Source organism: Antedon mediterranea, chromosome 3 (genome assembly GCF_964355755.1).
Source record: "Antedon mediterranea chromosome 3, ecAntMedi1.1, whole genome shotgun sequence".
Classification (NCBI taxonomy): Eukaryota; Metazoa; Echinodermata; class Crinoidea; order Comatulida; family Antedonidae; genus Antedon; species Antedon mediterranea.
Genome location: NC_092672.1, coordinates 17,133,933 through 17,153,493, shown reverse-complemented (window position 1 = coordinate 17,153,493; position 19,561 = coordinate 17,133,933).

Below are 19,561 nucleotides of genomic sequence, written 5' to 3'. Positions count from 1 at the left end.
CAAAGGCTTTGGTTAGCGTAAAAAATAAAAGCGCGTTGAAAACACACTTTATGTCCATAGTTACTATTATTCGAAACCACCGTTGCAACTATTGGTTCTTTAAAATAAAGCATTTCGCCATAAAAAGCATGCTTTATAACAGTTTATTACATAAGAGGGGCATAATATACAAAATTGAATTTACAGTAAAACTTTGGACAAAAACTGCTGCCACATTTTTTTTATTATTATAGTGATCGACTAACGTGTATAATTCTCGTCTATTTTAGGTGCATTCAGATGTGCGTAAGCTTAACGTTGCCATTGACCGCTGTTGCATTGAGCATGAAATCGGGTGTGATGTACGATCAATTGACGAGTAGTGAACAAGAAGTATACGTTACATTTGCTATTGCAACAGGAATGTTTTCCTTTATGTTTGTGGAGACTTTTATGTTCGGCTCTAGACGAAGAATAGGTCAATTACACTTTTATTTTACGGCCATTTTTTCATTATTCATATCAGTCGGTATGAAAAAGGATTATTCGATGAGTATACTATTTTTAACATCTCAAGGTAACAAGGCTACGCTTCGACTGCTACACTTGATGGAAGTGTATTGGAAACGTGAGAGGCCGAGAAAGACACAATATCAAGTGACCGTCTGCATACATACAGTACTTACTTTACTCTTTAATTTGATGTTTCCAATACTCTGCTTTTTTTCTCTGGTTTTACATAGGCACCGAAACACGTTCACTGAACTTTCCACAGAAGGTTACGTAATTTTCTGTACACTGCTCATTTTGATAGTCGTGTACAATACATCGTCTGTACTGTCAGCCGTCCGTCTATGTAAAAATATTTCTAATGATTTAAGTGAACCACAGTCTATCGAACTTACATCGACGGCTCCGCCTTCTTACGATGATGTGTTGGCAGAAACTGCCATCGTGTAAAAAAAAAAAAATATGTATTTTAATCATTAGTATTATAGAAATAAAAGAGAGAAAAGAAGAAACAGTTTTTTTTTTGTGTGTCTTAATTTCAGTCACATAAACAACGACGACGAAAGAAATGATTGTAGTGTAACTTTATTTCATTTCCAAGAACCTTATTTGTAAACATTTTCTTATTCTAAATGGTTTTTTTTGTTGTTGGTGGTAAGTTTAACATTTCTTCTGACGTTTACTGTCTACGTTGTGAATGCTTTTCTTTCTCTTTTTTGGTTCATTAGGAACAACAGCAGAAGCAGCATCTTCCGCTTCCTTATCTTTTTTTTTTCTCCTCCTCTTCCTCTTCCTCCTCCTCCTCATCCTCATCCTTTTCTAACTTGATGGCATCACGACGACGAGTTTCAGTTACTTCGATCGCACTATGATACTCTTCCAGTGTGTAGCCGGACATTTCACACGCCTGCTCTTCAGAAACGGCTTCTCGTCCGATTATGCCCTTTACGACGGCCAATATAGTTTCGGGACAGTCTTCGTTCTGACGCGCATAAAACTCTTGGTACGCCGTGTCGTTTTGCGATATCTTGCTTCCAAACAGATATCTTGGCGTAATGTCAACTCCTTTCTCGAGGTTGATGAGAGTAAGAAATCGATTAGCAGGCGATGCATTTTTGTCCGAATAGCATACGATACTCAGATCGGCACGCGCCAGATCACCAGTACCGATGGCCAAGCGCTGTTCGGAACTCATCGGCTGAAGTTGTTTACCGGGTACGAATCTGGCCACGTTTAGGTTCTTGTATCTTCGGTTTGTGGCGTTGTCGAGAAACAGTTTCTTGGACATGTCGGAAACGAACTTTAACGATGGATTGTTGTCTTCGAGCTCTTGTCGCGTGCAATCGCGTGCTTGTCTATAGCTTACGTTCGTCTTCATCTTCACGTATGGATTCTTTGGAGATCCATCAAAGGGCATCTTGACTTTTTGATACACGCCTGCATTGTTAGCCACATCTTTCGATCCATGTTGACCCCTGAATTTCTTCATGATGCTGGTGATGCATCGTTTCGCGTCCACTTTGTCGACGCTGTGACAATCTTTGTAGGAGGCGTGTGACTTGCAGTTCACATGCGCCTCGAAACAATATTTCAACTGTACCATCATGAGTATAATGTTCAGTTTACAGAATCGCACACATCCGTTCAACGGATTTTGATGTCCGTTCACGGTTAGCACGTACGCTGCGTTGTTTAGGTCGGTGGTGCCGAGTTGCTCCTCTCTCAACTGTTTGTCTTTGTTGACTTGTATCTTCTTCTGTAGCAGTTCGGCCGTGAGATAATTGCCCAGTTCACTCAGACCAGATTCGGTAATGGCGAGCGATCCGGTGCTCATCGTTTTGCTCTCGTTGCCGTCACGATCAACAAACATGATGTTAAATTTCGAGCGCAATTGCTCCTTTTTGACGGCTTCGAGACGTATCGACTTGATTGAGAGAACGTCAAATTTTTGCCCGCAGTCCCATTTCTCGACCGATTCGAGCACTCTTTTGCCACTGTCGTCCAAAGACTCGTGTTTCTTGGCGGCACACTCTAGCATCGAGTAGAGAATTTTCACAAAGAGTGGCGTTTTTTTCAAGTTTTCGAAAAACGTATCAAAGTCACGTATCTTACTCTCGTTCCATTCGATCTTTTCGAATCCGGGAAACAGAGTGGAATCCATGACCATCTCATCGGTACAATTCAATGTTCGAGGATCCAACGGCGACTTCCAATTCTTTCCCTTGTTCATAACCCATCTCAGATAGTCGGCAGAAAGTTTTTCGAAAGAAAGTTTATCGTTTAGATACTCTTCTAGAGCTACTTCTTCGGCAGACAACGAGAATCGTAATTGCAATTGCCCTGACATGATGAACACTGATGTTGCGAATAAAAACAAAATCGGCCGTATTTAAGGACTTCTGACGACGACGACGACGACGACGCGCGCACACACACACACACACACACGTTATGGTTTCCTTAGTTTTCTCTTCATCGTTTGTAGCAATCTCGTCCGTCACTTTCCTCGTCATACTCTGTGCTTACACGCCCGATCTGCTACCGAAAACACGTCATTTTGGAAAATCTCGAACCACCGACACATTACAGTTGAGCGGAGACTGTTTAAGTGCCACTCTCACGAACGCGAATCTTTCGTGCAGCATGCACGTCACCGACACTTTTTCTATATTGGCATCGGTTGTGTGCAGCAGCGTCCAAGGCGAGTGTAGTTTGTGTGGCGTGGTCGGAGAGTACGTGTACGTACGGTGTTACGACGATGATGGAAGGTTTGTATACGGTTCACTAGTGTTAACGAAAAAGCCACCACTTTTGTCGAGGTATCCCATATCTCCTCTCTTCAGAACGGTTAACAACAGGTTTGCGTACGCTACGAGCAACGGCACGGTGGAGGAAAAAGTATTAAATAACAGAGACGGAGACTTGATGTTTAGATCAATATGAATCTTATCCGACTACGTACAATTCAACGCATCACTTCTGCGTCCACTGTATGGGTGATACGGTCAAAGTATGCTCGACGAGGCAGCGTATCGTTGATCGCGTCTGCTGCATTCGTTCTGTTGTTGTACGAAACGTTCGCGGTCGAACGGTACCAGTTGTACGGCTGTCACAAACGCTACTCGGTCGGTCAGCAAGAATGCACCATTCAACAACGAAGCGGTTCAGACGGTCTGATGGTGACGTTGCGCGTCGTTGGAACGCTGTTGTTTTCTCTCTCGTTCTTGCCGTTAATCGTCTTGGAATGGTTGTTTGGAGCCAGACGAATGGCTGATGTTATAGCCTGTGACCTAAAACATCATTACGACCGTATTATGGGTAGTAGTGGTGGTGGTGGTGGTGGTGGTGGTGATGATGGTACACGAGGAAAGAATTTCTACGCGTTTTACGTTCGACAATTAGGATACACGGGCAGATTGTCTGGACAAGTTTTTGTTCGCAACGTAGTCGAGCGTGAAGTTTACTGGCGAAGAGTTTTAACGTGTCAGCTCGCCTCTATCTACCTTGAATGGACGTCATCTTCGTACGTCGTCGCACGATCAAGATTGCATAGAGTTAAGCTGGCCGTGAGAATTATCGTGGTTTTCTGTTCGATAGTAGTACCCGCCGCTGTGACACCAAACATTTCGATCGAACATCGAATTTGCGTTGGCGTTGCCGGAATTCTCTTTCACGTGGCTCCTTTGCACGCGTTCATCTTTCTGTTACCGTTCACCGGCTGGTGGTGGACGACCATCGTAGCTTGGATTATTTCTCACGTTATCGGCATTCTGCTTACAATTCGTAGCGAACGAGTCGAGGAACTGGAAGCGGTGATGCGCAACTATAAACATCTCGATAGAAACAACGTGAACGATACAGTGTTTTTGATGTATCTAGGAGGAAAGAAGAAGTGGTCGCCTTCGTCGATGGCATAAACGAGTATATAATATTATGTGCGTCCAAATGTTTAAAATTGCATTATTGACATTGGCATGATGACACCACTTACAAATTAAAGCTACATTCAGATGTTTAATGAATTGCAGCAATCAATTGAATAATTACGACGTTTGTAAACTCAAGTACATATGGGTCGTGTCACCTACAAAAGGAGTTGAAATTTAAAAAAAAAAAAAATGTATTATTATAATAATATTAATCTACATTAATCTATATAATATCTGTATATAATACTGTTAATATATATATATATATATTTTTATACATCTTATATGTTACGATATATATCTTTTATATTCTTGTCTTTTTGATGTTTATTCGTATTTTTATAAGATCTTGTATTTTTGTATTCATGACTTTTTATATATTTTCAATTAATTGTTTGAGAGCTTGTTAACAACGAAACGAATTTCCTTTTGGACCAATAAATTTCTGTATTCTGTATGTATTCTGTATTCTTTAAAACTTTCCAAAAAAATATTTAACTTGCTTTATAATTTCTTTCAAGACAATTAAGATATGACCCGATTTCAACAAAGCACTTCCAAATTCAATAGATTACTTCCGAATTCAATAGATTATCAACAATTAGAAAACAGCCTTTAAAGTTCAAGATACCATTAGTTATTATGTACACACTTAAACAATGAATACGAATAAAGATTACGCTTTAATTTCTTTCAATTTTATTATCATTTTCATATATAAAATACAACAATTAAAAAATTGCATAATTATGTTGATTAATGGATTATTTTGAGCACACAATCTGTTAACATAATTCACTTCTACTCTAGATCATGATTAGGCTGATCCGGGCACGCAATCAAATGAAGAGGCATAACATGTCGTGCATTCGTCGCATGTTGTATGATGAGTAAATCAATTAAAATCTTTTTTTACTTCGGTAAGAAGTCAAAGCATTTGATTGTTTAACTTTTCAATGGGTATTCGTTCGATGTACATAATGCATTGGAACATTAAACATTTATGCAAAACTCATCTTCAAGACTTTCTTCACCAAGGGCAGTACACGTTTATTGTTAAAGTATTCAACATGTGGTGTTACGCATAACGTTCGTTCGATAATGTTTTAGAAAAATCAATCACAATGCGTGTTTAAAACACCGGGTCATACAAAATGAGAGAAATAAAAAGTATATATATTTAAACTGGACATATTATTTATTTAAAGAAAAAAAAAACATATTCATTCAATCCAACGATATAACAACGTGCATCATTGTCTGGCATGCTATAATACAAACGATTACTTCGACCTCAATGACAGTGTGCGTCAATGTTTAAGCATTCAGTTTACACACAAGAGAGAACATACATCCCCTTATACAAAATATGTTCATAACCTTCTAGATCATTCCTTATACGGTACTTCTCACTCAATATTATCAATTCATTATCCCTTTATCCGCCCTTTATCAATTCATTATCCCTTTATCGACAACATCGCGTTACAGAACTTCTATAATAAAACTAAAATATACCCATTTAGAAACAAAGTATAGTTATTGTCTGTCACGCGGCGTGTAACGCAGGTATATTATATGCCAATAGAGGGCGCACTACTTATTGTATTTGTTATCAGGACTACAAAATACTATACAAGCCGTTTAAATTATAATAATATCAATTCATTATCCCGGCCCTTCAATCGATAACAAACACTTTGTCTTCTATTAATATACCGTTTAGTATAACTTCGAATACACTTTTGTTAGTTTTTTTAATCAGGGTTCATTATCGAATACATCGTGTTAGAGAACAACTATAAGTTAGTAAATACAGTATATATTTTCTGTCACGACGTTTAATATCATAATACAGTCATATTATCTGTCAATAGAGGGCGCAATACTTATTTCTTTCGTTATCAGGACTACAATTAGTACTACACGGCGTTTAATTCATTATCCCTTTATCGAGAACAAACACGCCGTCTTCTACGTTTAGTAAAACTTCGAATACACTTTTAATTCTGTATACTGTTTAGTTTACAAATTACACATTTTATTATCAATTCATTATCCCTTTATCGAGAACATCGTGTTAGAGAACAACACGCCGTCGTTTATATTAAAAGCATACATACCCGTTTAGATTACCAAATGCACTTTATTGTTATCGAATAGATCGTACTATAGATTCTGTTAATTTCTTTTATTATTGATTAATGATTGTTAGCAAGAAACAAAACAAAAAACAAAAACAGCACAGATTTTATAAGATAGGATTATTGTATTCATCAACATCACATGTATCTAAGTGATCAACTAACTGAACATGTTCTATGAAATTAAACTCTTTCAGACAACGAAGACATTGTAATAATTCATCCAAATTACTTACCGTCTTCTACAGCTGCATAATCATCAAAAACTAATTCAGGATTATCGGGAGTATTAGAAGATTATAAGATTGTTCAAGTGACGCATACGTCTCTTGATATTGACCAATTATTTTATCAAGTCTGTTATTGTGTTTAGTCAATTCAATTCGCATGTCTTTCCCAAATCTGTTGCCAAACTAAGAACAGCAGCATTGATTTCTTTTTTTTTTTTTTTCGTTTCTCTGTTTGCATCCGCTCAAGTTCAGCAATGATTCTTGTATGTCCAGATATCGGTCTACATCGTGGAGAATTGGAGAATATGAAAAAGGCAAACGATATATTTTACAGACTTTAGAAACGAGATTTGTTGTAACAAAAAAAAAGAAGCTAGGATTGCTTATAGAACTATTTGAGTTGATAGGACATGGGTGTATGGCTGCTAAAATAAAACAGTATGCAACAACAACAGATTACGTCTCACCTTACAAAAAAAAAATCTTTCTCGTTTACCCCACAGACGTATGACAATTCATATTGCATCTGAAATGGGAGAGAGTGACATGAATATTTTAAAGCGGTTTCTAAAAGGCGAATTACCAACAGCAGAATTTTTTTGAGAATTCAATTGAGCTGTTTAGTGTGATGGAGAAAATGGGATACATCTTTTCTCGAAAAAATTGGAAAGGAATAAAACAATTATCATATAATATCAGCAGTGACCGGGTTTAGACGAACTTTGTCACATGGTCTATGTTTTGGCCAGTCTACACCCAACTTTGAGACAATGCTATTGTTTTTAGCTTGTCTCATCTTGCTTTTCACACCTATCAGAAACACTTCACTATTGTTCATGAGAAACAGCCAGTTTCAATCCCTCCCATTGTGTGAACTTGCCATTGTTTCTGGCTTTCACACCAGTCCCACCCTTTCCACTTATATTCCAAGTTTCCTCGACTTTCTGCATTCTCACTCCTGAAGACGATCAAAGCATATTGATCGAAACGTCGAGAAACTCAACAGTTCTTTTCAGAACTAATACATCGAATACAACCGTTTTGTCATAACTTTCGTCATCGATCACAACCGTTTTGTCATAACTTTCGTCATCACAAACAGTATACAAACGAAAACAATGACAACTGCAGCTGCTATGGCCACTTTCGACTACTTAAGAGAGAGAGAGAAAATCAGTCAGTTTATATTTGTTCACCATGGGTGCAGGTAACGATAGCAAGACATTTACTGACGCAACCTATAGCAAATTGATTGTCGAACTAGACAGTGCACTGACAAAAACTGATGTCTGTAAACTCAAATACTTATGTCTCGATAAAACGATCGGTCTTCGCTATGAAGAATTTGATGAAATCTCTTCATTCATTGAATTAGTTTCTCGTCTTGAAGGCATGAAGAAAGTATCAAAAATGAACTTAAACTTACTCGAAGAACTGCTGGGTAATATAGGCGAGATTGAAATGGCGTGTAGAGTAGAACGATACTTGCAGAAAAAAGCGATGCCTATCATCTCACGGTATAGGTAAGTTTAATATTGATATTTGGTTTTTTTTTTCTTTTGTTTTTTGTTTGTTTTTTTAATATGGTCAGCAGAATCTTATTATTATTATTTTATCTATTTTCATCTAGACGTATGCTTGTTGATATTGCTTCAAATATTGATAAAGAGCAAGTGAATGAATTGAAGAATCTTCTGAAAAGCTACATGCCAAGAAAACACATAAAACGGATAAACAATTCGTTTGAGCTCTTTATCGAGTTGGAACATCTAGATTTCATATCAGAAAATAACGTAAATTTGATAGGCTCAATTGGAGATTTGTTGAACGATATGTATATAACTATCGCCATTATTGCCTATGGCGGATCACGATGTTGGTAGTATAGTAATAAAAAAAAAAGTTTAAAAAATTGGTGTTTCTATGTTATCATTGCAAGTAATGACGACGACGATGAGAGATATTATATTGTACATAATATTTATTATTGAAATATGAACAACAACAACAGAGATAAACATAATATTTTCGATGAAATGTTATAACCGGAGGAGGAGGTGGATGACGCACCACGCAGTTGGTCAGACGAGTGTATAGAGGTATTCGTTGCTGCTGCTGCTGTAGTGGTGGTGGTGGTGGTAGGTATGTCGATGATGCACGAATAAGCATCCTGCACTTTGTATAATGCCTTGTTTATGTACAGAGCGGCTATGACACCGGTTATAGAATTACTTTCTTCGTCTACCTTTCCGACAATCACTGTAGTCGCATTCTTTGTAGTTGAAACGGTGTTGAACTCGTCGGTGGGTAACTTTTCTTCTTGTATGTAACCGGAGAACTTACATCGAACGTACAGTCTATTTCTGTAAACTTCAACATACGCCCATGTATTCGTGATGTACTGTTGCGTGCTTATAATCTGAACACGAAGGCCGGAAGGTGATTTGAATATAACGTGTAGATAATTGTCAACGAGTCGCGCGTTAAAATTTGTCGTATCACTCTGATAGCTTAAAATGTTGCCGGAATTTCTTAGCGATATAAAGTAAAAAGAGACTGACGCTTTATCGATCATCAACGGCGGTGTTGTAAGCTTGACGCAGTCTGTTTGATTCAAAAAGAAACTTTTCAATGACGACGGTTCGTACCATAATTGATAGTCTATCCTGGTGTCTACGTCGCGTAAAATCATATTCTCTGGCTCAATTTTGTCAACGACGGCCGGGCCGTCGTTGCAATCAGTGCGAAGATTCAAAGAATCCATCGTCCATCCGTTGATGGTGAAATCGGCGATAGTTCCATCGATCGACGGTAAACGATTGTTTGCGCCAATTATAAACACACCATCCTGTCGGTAAGGGGACTTAAATTCAGACGGTAGCCGTTGCCATCGACTAACCACCTTCGAGTTTGAAGACAAGCGTACAAACCCCATGACCAATTCGAGAGTGTATTGATACCAAGTACCCTGCGTCATTCGTCCGATGTTTTTGATGACAGTCATACGCGACAAAGACACAAAACTGAACTTCAATCGTCCTCCCGGTACGACAACAATTGACATTCGTACGTCGGCACTGTATTCATACAGTAGTATTTGTCGTTTTTCGTCCACCGTATCCAGTTTAATGTAGAATTCGATGACCATTGTGTTTTCTATACGATTCAAAGTGGGAACGGTGAAGGAACGACAAGATTTCTTTTTCAAGTCAATTCTGAATGCAGACTCGAGTGGCGGTGCAGACGGTGTCGTCATGAACGTATCCTCGTCGACGACATCATCATCGTGTGTACACGTTTCGGCTATACTCGGTTGTAATTGAAGATTGTTTACTTTCAACATTGTCACTGTACCTACAATCGACTTTAAAGTATCACTTGCGCCCACCTTAAGCGTTGTCACCACATCGTTGGGCGTAAACCTTTTCGTCACTTGTGCCCATTCGTCAAAGGCCGTATTCAACGACAAGTACACTTGATTTCCTTTCCGTTTTATCAACACCTGGTACCATTCTCGTATCGCAAGTTTTTCGATGCTGCTAAGTCGAGCCGTTTTCGACTTTGCTGTTGCCGAAGAGCCGCGGCTACGCAACTCTACGACTAAATGGCCGTCTTCTATCAAGACGGACGGTCCGAACGCTTCGGCGTTGTTCACCACGTTGGAATACATGATTTGTCCGTCTTCTTTTTTCGTGAGTTTCAACAAGAATTTTACGTTCACCGTTTCATTGAACGTGTACAGGTCGTACGGATCGATATCGAATGCATAACAAGAATCGTTCGTCAACTTCATCTTCCAATCGCCGATCAATGAAACCGTATGATCTGCTGTCGTTGCCCGTGCGTTTTCATCATCATCACCATCATCATCATCATCATCATCATCATTTTTGTTGAATGTGCAGTCTGTAACCGTGTTGGGTTGCAGTAACCATCCATTAAACTGAAAGGATGCTATGCAACCGGTTATCGACTGTGTTCTATTGGTACTGCCCAAATGAAATGTACCGTTCAAATCGAGGCTGGTACCGCCCATCGTATCGTTCAGCTTTGTCCAGCCACCGACGTTGAAATCCGAATCAATTCTAGCCTGATTACCGATTCTGGAAACGTCGAAATGATACCAATTTTCGACAACGAGCACATGATCGCTGACAACTGTCAGCGATCCAGAACCCATGTTAAATGTAGCGTTCAATCGACCGTCGACGATACCCAAAAACATATAATCCTCGTTGCCACTGCTGTACAGAATCTGTCCATCGGCGTCTTTGTTTAGTTTTATGTAAAACGATAAGAACACTCTGTCCTGATAGTCGACGTCACTAGGCCATTGAAAAGTAGTAGAAACGGCGTAAGATAAGTGAAATGCACGTTCACCCTTTAGTAAATTTGCCCTGCTAACAGATTGCGTTGCAGTAGCGCCACGTTCTCGTTGCTGCTGCTGATGCTCAGTTACTTTGCACGTCTTCAGATTCTGCGGTAAGAGGCGTTTACCGTTGAACTGGAACAAAGCGAGACACGCGCTCACCGATGGGAACGTGTCGGACGCACCTATGCCGTACAGATTGTTTGTGTCGAGGCGAGTGTAGTTTCCGTGTACACTCGACCAAGGTCCGAACAGACCGTTTGTTACGATTCTGGCCCACGATCCAACTCGTTTAACGGTGAAATGATACCATTTTCCAACTAAAACGTTCTCTCGACTCACCACCGTCAACGGTTTCGAGCCAAGATCAAATGTGGCAGCCAGTCGACTGTCCAAAATTCGTATAAACATGTAATCTTTGTCACTGTTGCTGTACAGAATTTGCCCATCTCTCGATTCGTTCAATTTAATGTAAAACGACGCAGACATCTGCTGTCGATAGTCGACCTTGCTTTTGTTTGCAGACAAATCAAATTCCAGTCTAGTGTTAAGGTCCACGTTGAACGTCGACTCATCGTCAAATAAAACGGTAACGTTACTTTGTCTGTCGGTTGTTATCATGTCCAGCACCTCGTATTCTCCCTCCGAGTTTGGACACGCAAACTCTCCGTTTCGTTCTATGTTAAACATACTCTCGCTTGAACATATCAGCGTTCTGTTACCGTTCGCAAGTTGACCGTATGGCTTTCCGTGACGTATCACCTTGCCATCGCAATTTAAAAAAAATAGAAACATAAACAACAACATCATCATCATCGTTTGTTAATTGTTAAAGACATGTCGTTTAAACGTTAATAACTTTTTTCTTTTCGTGCATTGACGTGATCCACGTGGAAAAAAAAAAAGAGGAAGAGAAGATGATTTCCCACCAGCGACAAATGCGTACCATATGCAATAGAATAGAAGAACGAAAGCGCCATTCGTTTGGATTATGCGTCCTGAAACCGTTGAGTGAATGCGTTGCCGACAATAATGCAGCAACGGCGGACATGGACAAAAAATGTCTAACGTTCGTAAGCAACGTCAAGTCAACTCTAGAGTTTCTGTGTCGCCAAAGTAACATACGATTAGAGCCGTTTCAGAAGGAAATGTGTAACGCTGTCATAGCTGGACGATTCAACAAAGTGTTTGGAGATCGAGCGTCGAAGCTGAGAATTCCATCACTTTGCATACTCGGCGTACTGTCCGACGAGGAGGCACAGTCGATGACCGAACCGGCTCGATGGCATCCGGCCGTACGACATTCTGCCGCTAGAAAGATAGACGAATTCAATAGAAAGTTTACGGTTGTCAGAGTGCCTCGACGTAGCGGCAAGAATCGCGCCGGTCAACTTGTGGTGGCATCTCTTCTTGTACACGAAAATAGTATATCCGTCGTTAACTGGGCTCAGGATTTGAACTGCGCGCGTACCAATCGAGAAGACGTCATTCGTCTATTGGAGATGGCTCAACGACGATACGCGTTCACGTTCAAAGGTGTTCCGGATGGAGTACAAGTGTTGCAGTCTACGGGCACGACGGCAAACTTTAGAAGCAAAGCAAACACGGCAAACGTGAGTATTGTTGTTTTTATTTTTTTTGCATCATGAGTCGCTCCGAGGCCTATCCAACGTTCCTTGCCGGTTTAACGTACATTTTCAAAAACACGTCCATCATCACCACCAGCCATCACGTGAAACTTGTCAATTTGATAGGCGCCTGCATTGGCACAGCATCGAAAACATCGTACAAAAATAAACTGGAACGATGCAACGAGCAACAGCGACGTCATTTCGATGCGGCCGTATCTATCGGTGGTGGTGGTGGTGATGATGATGATGATAGCATGACGCCCAAAACGGCGTTCGTCTACTATTTTCTCGATACACTCGCTCGGCCGTATCACAGACACATTGCTGCCTACATAACAAATTTTGATGAGTTAATGCAATGGATGCAAGCTGATCGTCGTCGCCGACGCAACAACCACCACCACCACCACCACCACCACCAGACGCGAAAACGGTCATCATTTGTGGTGCCCTTAACCGACAGAATACACGATTCGGCCATTCTCAAATGCATTCTGTTCCAATTGAATCATGTGAAAAGAAAACCGTTGCATCCGATGATGAAAACAATTTTGGAGTTTACAAAGTCCAGTTGGCCGTTCAATCTAATGTTTGCCATACCGAATCGATCAAATGCACTGGTAGAATGCGTTCTACTTTTAAACAAAACGCGCAATGAGAAATACTCTGTTTCGCTCATAACTCAAGCGCTGTCGTTATTAAGCAAAGATGAACTATCCGAGATGAAGAGCATAATGTTTGTTCAGAAACGATGCTCTCAGATAGAATTCTTTTACGATCACAATCCAGCGGCATTTGGATCAGAATCGATTGTTTTTTGTCGCTACTGTTATATAATTTTAACTTACGTAGATCTGAAGAACAGGCCACCGACAAAAGGGATGTATATCGACGAGAATTCTCTCTTACCCACCTGTTACAACTGTCATTCGAGAAGATTGGCTTCTCTGTCGTTGGACGGTGCCGGTGTACGATTGACAGTTAAACAGCCCGATTTGGCAATGATGCGTTCGTGCCCTACTTGCAGTGAGATAACTTCTCGAACAATGTGCGTAACGTGTAAACGTATACAAGAAGAAGAAGAAGAAGAAGAAGAAGAAGACAAATTTGTTCTTTAGATATTTTTTTTTTTATTATTATCAAGAAGGTACTTTTGAGCGATTAGGTGGTTCGGGCAAGTTGACAAGTTTATTACAAATCTCTCGGTCGACGAGCTCACGTGCCAATGTATTGTCATCATCATTCAATTCGTCCTCATCGCTGCTATCATCATCATCATCATCGTCCAACAATCCTCGAATTGAATCCATTGCAGTATTGTGTCTAAGTCGTCTGTTGTTAACGCTTCCTAAAAGTGAACATATCCTATTGGGATTCATGCTCTTCTCTGATTTTCTGAGAGAGTAATCTTCCTCCTTGAGTCGATCGTATTGCAGCCTGTCAAACGTTCGTAATTTAGACGAAAGTGCATCTTTCTCCAACTTTAACATGGCGTTCTGAGACGTGGTCAACATTCGTTCATAATTCGACTTTCGTCTGATCAACGACGACAGCATTTTCGCATCAATTCCATTCTTCAAACCTGACTGTATACTTTCTTGCATTTGCATCGTCTTTTCGTCGAATGTGTGTTGCATGGCGGCAATGTTGCGCATAGATTCTACTCGTTTTTGTTCAATGGCTTCGCCTCTTCTTTTTCTTTTACCAAACATGTTTGCGTGCTGATGCAATAAGGCAGTATAGCGCACAATGAAACCATTTGCGCCGTTAATAGTGACTTTTACGATATTCGTCGTTGTTCTGTACAGTCTTACGTCGAAATACAACTGGCAAGGGAATACGTACGATAAGGAGAAGATAAGCTACAAGCAACTGTTGACGTCCAATATAATTCTGTTTGCCATAACGTTCTACAGTGGACTGAAATATCCTCTCATCAGATACTATTCGAGTTACTACGGCGGTGGCCGGGGTAGACTCATGTTCATGACAGAGACTTTACTTCGCATGACGGTAATGATGGGAATCGATTACAGAGTGCAGAACATTATCGTGTCGCAAATGTCATCGCGTCTGGCCATCATGTTTGGGGATATCATGTCGATCGTCATCGAAGCCAGTATGGAACAGTACACGCCTCACAGTGGGTGAATTCATCGATAGCGTACCGTACCGTATCCAGGCCACGCATGACTCTACAGCACGTTCATAGGTGAAATTGAGTACACGATCAGCGCGTTTAACAAGAAAACGTCTGTCATCGTAAAGAAAACAAAGTCCGTCTGCGCTTGGCATTCCGTCAAGATCGCATCGATGGATCGTTAACGGACCACCTCCCGATACGGGCATGGACGAGAACATGTGCCAAATTAATAAACATTTGTACATGCTTGTAACTTGATCATTTTTATTTATTTCTGTTGTCGGTGTCATTTTTTTCAATCCATTCACGTAGTCACAGACTCTTTCCACGTCCACGTCACACGCCTCCATCCATTTCCTGAACGCCGTTTCGTGTCCAATGATTGCCGGATCGACCACCGTACTTGGATCGACAACGAGACGAAAAAATGTACACGTTGCCGCTCTGCGTTCATCGTGTCTGTCCGGATTCGCCAACATACACTCGAGCAGGTTTCTACTCCAAACATCAAGATTACAATGCTCGAAACACGCGTACTGCTTGGACGCCATGCACCGACGGCGTTCGGCAAAACACAACAGTTTTGCAATCGATGCCGTACACTCGAGACTAATTGTTTTTGGCAACAACGTATAGCTAACGCACGATTCTACATATCGAATTTCTTTCTCGATTTCAATTCTAAGTTTTTCAACGGCATTCTTGACTCGTTTATCGATGCGTTTGGCAAAACCAAACTCATCGTAATAATTTGATGTTGATAATGATGATGATGATGATGATGATGATGATGATGATGATGGTGGTGGTGGTGGTGGCGGTGATGATGATGCTGGAAGTGGAAATACAACGAGTGATGTCTCTTCTTTTTTTGCTGTTTGTTCTGTTGTTTCGCTGAATACGGTAGTGACAAGATGATGACACTCATCTGTAAGGTTTTCATCTTTAATTCTACACCAAAAACATTTGTAGCCGACAATGGGACAGCATCCGATCGGCATTGCCGGTACGGTTCCCATTACAGTCACAAATCTCCAAATTGTTGATAATCTTTCGAGAATTTTGAAAGAGTGCACATTGGTCCAGGCAAAGAGAACATTGCGTTTCAATATACTGTCCATGTCGGCCATTGTACAACACTCGGACGTTATCGTGGTTGTGTCGAACAAGAGACGTTCGATGAGCGCAATGCATCGTGCGTAATAGAGAACATCTTGTTCATCGCCTTTTTTGGTACATATACTCTCCAAATTTCCTTTGAATTCCTTCAACAATTCTTTCAAGTAAGCGTTGTCTTCTTCTTCTTCTTCGTCGTCGTCGTCGTGATGATGATGATGATGATGATGAGACCATTCTATCCATCTACGTTCAACGCGTGACTCTAAACTTTTCCATAAATCAAACGACATAATCTAAAATATGGAGGTAATCAGTTGTCTCTCCTCTTCCTTCTTCTCCTTCTTCTGCTCATGTCGACGAGTATTCGCTATTAGATTGGTCAAGAGAAGATTGATTAGGATTAGAAAGTTATCGGAGCTGGTAACTGGATCGTCTGTTGGGTCAAACATGGTGCTGCAGTGATTACCTTTGGATTGTGTCTAAGATTGTTTTCGAGAATACGTCCGACCAATTGTACATACCAATCTTTCTCCGACCAATCTATACGCATATCCTTGCCAAAAATTACGTATCGTGCATCACCTCTACGGCGATACTTGCACGAATTGTCTGACGCAAGAAAACAAATAGGAACGCTACTTTGACTCGGTTTTACCAATGTCACGCCCGGTATTTTTCCCATGAACGAAATCACTTTCATTACAGTTCTATCGCCTTCGGTTACATTGCCTTTGCGTACGACCATAGGCGCAAAATATGTCGAGCCACATCTGTCGGTCAATTTTGCTGCTGCTTCTACTGTTGATACATCTTCATCATCGGTGGAATTGATGTAATGTCTTGCTTGATTAATCACTTCGTTGAAAGTAAACTCTCCGGTTCCGAATAACTGATGATAGGACGTATTACTTGGACTGTAATCGACAACAAATTGTATTTTGTATTCATCATCATCCTCATTGCCACCATTATGCTCATTATCATCATCATGTTCATCACCGTAATAGTCATGATTGTACTCAGCTTCATCGTATATCTCTTCCTCCTCCACTTTATCCTCTTCATCTTCATCATGATGTAACGTATATAACGAATGCGACGTACGTTTTTTATTGAAAAGTTTCCGTTGTAAGTTTGCAACCTGTCGTTCTCGTTCGCTGTTTGCAGTTTCAACTTTACTAGTTAAAAATTTAACATCAGACTTCAAATGTGCAATCTGTCCATCTTTATATAGATTTTGGCGCTTTTCTTGCTCCAATGACGCTTCGATATCTTTCATTCTTTCATGTAACACATCAGATCCACCATCTCCTCCTCCTCCACCGCCTCCGTCGCTTTGATTCTTTATGAATTCAGACAGTTTCAGATAGGATTCGGATACTTTTCGCTGCGAATGTTCCAATTCCTTTTCGAGACTTTCGATGCGCTTTTGTGCAGTCAAGCTGTGATTTTTTAAAATAATTACCTGAGCGGCAAGAGAGGATATTTCTTTATTCTTGTCGTCGGATAACCGATGTGTTTCAGCTAAACTTTTTTCCTTGGCAGTAAACTTCTCTTGAAGTTTAGCGTTTTGCGTACACAACGAGTCACGAGCTTTTCGCGCTTCTTCTAGATCACGTATTGTCGACTTCAATTCTGTTTTGTGATTGCTCGACGCGTTCGCTGCCGACGTCAACTGTCGCTGTATAGCAGTGCTGTGTTCTTTCGCGACACGTTTCATCTCTGCGTCGTGTTTTTGTCCTAGTTTAGTTACTTCAGATTTCAGTTGTTTTTCGAGTCGATCACGTTCCTCGTCACGTTCCCGCGTGTGCTGTTTCTCGGCCTGTGTCAACATGTCGAGCATCTTCTTTTCAGTCTCTTTCTTCGTGCTCTGTTTAGCTTCCGACACGTACTCGGCGTGTGTCTCGATTGACTTTTTCAGTCGCTCTTCTAAACGTTTTCGAGTGAAATTGTCCTCTGCAGCTTTGCTCGTCAACTCTCGAACCTGTCTTTCCAACAGGACACGATGTTGAGCTGCTTTGTCACGCTCCATCTTCACTTCTTCAACACGTTTCTTCCATTCATCTATTTTTTCGTCGCCATCTCGTTTCAGTTGCGCTACCTTCTGTTCGGTCTCGACAAGAGTTTGTTTCAAATCATCTAGATTCTTTTCGTGTTGAACCGTATCTAGATTCTTTTCGTGTTGAACCGAGTTTTGCCTCTTGTCCTGTTCTTCAATCTCCCTTCTCATTTCGTCCAGCTTGATGGTGAACGTCGTGTTTGCGTTCATCAGTTTATTGTTGAGTTGTTCTCTTTGCAGATGCGCCGAATCGGTGGTCTGTTGCAAGTCACGACCGAGTTTCTGTACGTTTTTCTTCTCGTTTTGCAGCTCATTGTTCAATTTTCTCAGATCGGTCAAATACGCCTGCTCTCGAGATTTTAACATGTTCTCTGCATCATGTTTTAACGAAGCAGAGTTTATTTTTTCGGCATCAAGTTGCGACGCCAAATCGTCAACATGTCGGCTCATCAACTGTTCATTTTTTTGTACGCTCGACTGATACAATCTGCTCTTTTCTTCGTACGTTTGCAAATCAGTTTCCAACTGTTGAATTCGCTGCCTGTACGTTGTCTCCGAAAGCGTGTTGGCCGTGTCCAATCTTCTGTTCAGCACGCGCAATTCACCAACTTCGTTTGTGAGCGCTTCGATGCGACGACTCGTCTGCTCGTCAACGTGTTCTTTTGACGATATCAATTCGGATTGCTTGCGCTTCAAAATCAATTCATGTGCACGTGCTTCGTCCGTCTTTTTGTTAAGCAAGGCTTTTAGAGTGTCTGACTCGTCGACATTTTGCATTTCGGTGTCGTGAAGTTGTTGCTTCATTTCGTCCACCAAACGTTTACTGTTTCGCAGTTCGCCTTCGGTCTTGTCCAGTTTCGTTTCCAACTCTTTAATTTTTGCGTCGCTCACTCGCGTCTTTTTTTCATTTTCTCTCGTCGACTCTGCATTCCTGGTGGCCATGGTCTTCTTGAACTCTTCGTGTTCTACTCGTTGAGTCTCGAGCGTGTTCAAAGCCGTCCGTCGTTCTTCTTCGGCTTTTGCCTTTGTCCATTGCATGACTTCAATCTGCGATTGGGATTCGGCATTAGAATCGGGCTGAGATGATATCCAATCTTCAATATCGTAGAGTTTTACGTGCATTGTACTATTGTGAGCGTTCACATCGTCCGAGATTTCACGCAATCTTTGAACGGTGTCTTCGTCCAAGATGGGCAAATCGTCGTTTGTTGAAGGTAAGATGCTGTTGGCCGTGTTCACGTAAGGAGCGAGCAGTTGACCGATGCTAGGTAAATCATCATCACCGTCACCTTCTTTTTCTTCTTCTTCTTCTTCTTCTTCTTCTTCTTCGTGTACAATTGCGGTGTTCACCGGCATGCTTGCTATGGCAATAGATTCGAGCACAGAAATTGTATCATCGGTGTGTGTACGCGTTTCGGTGTTCATCACCGCCGGCGTCGTACCCGATT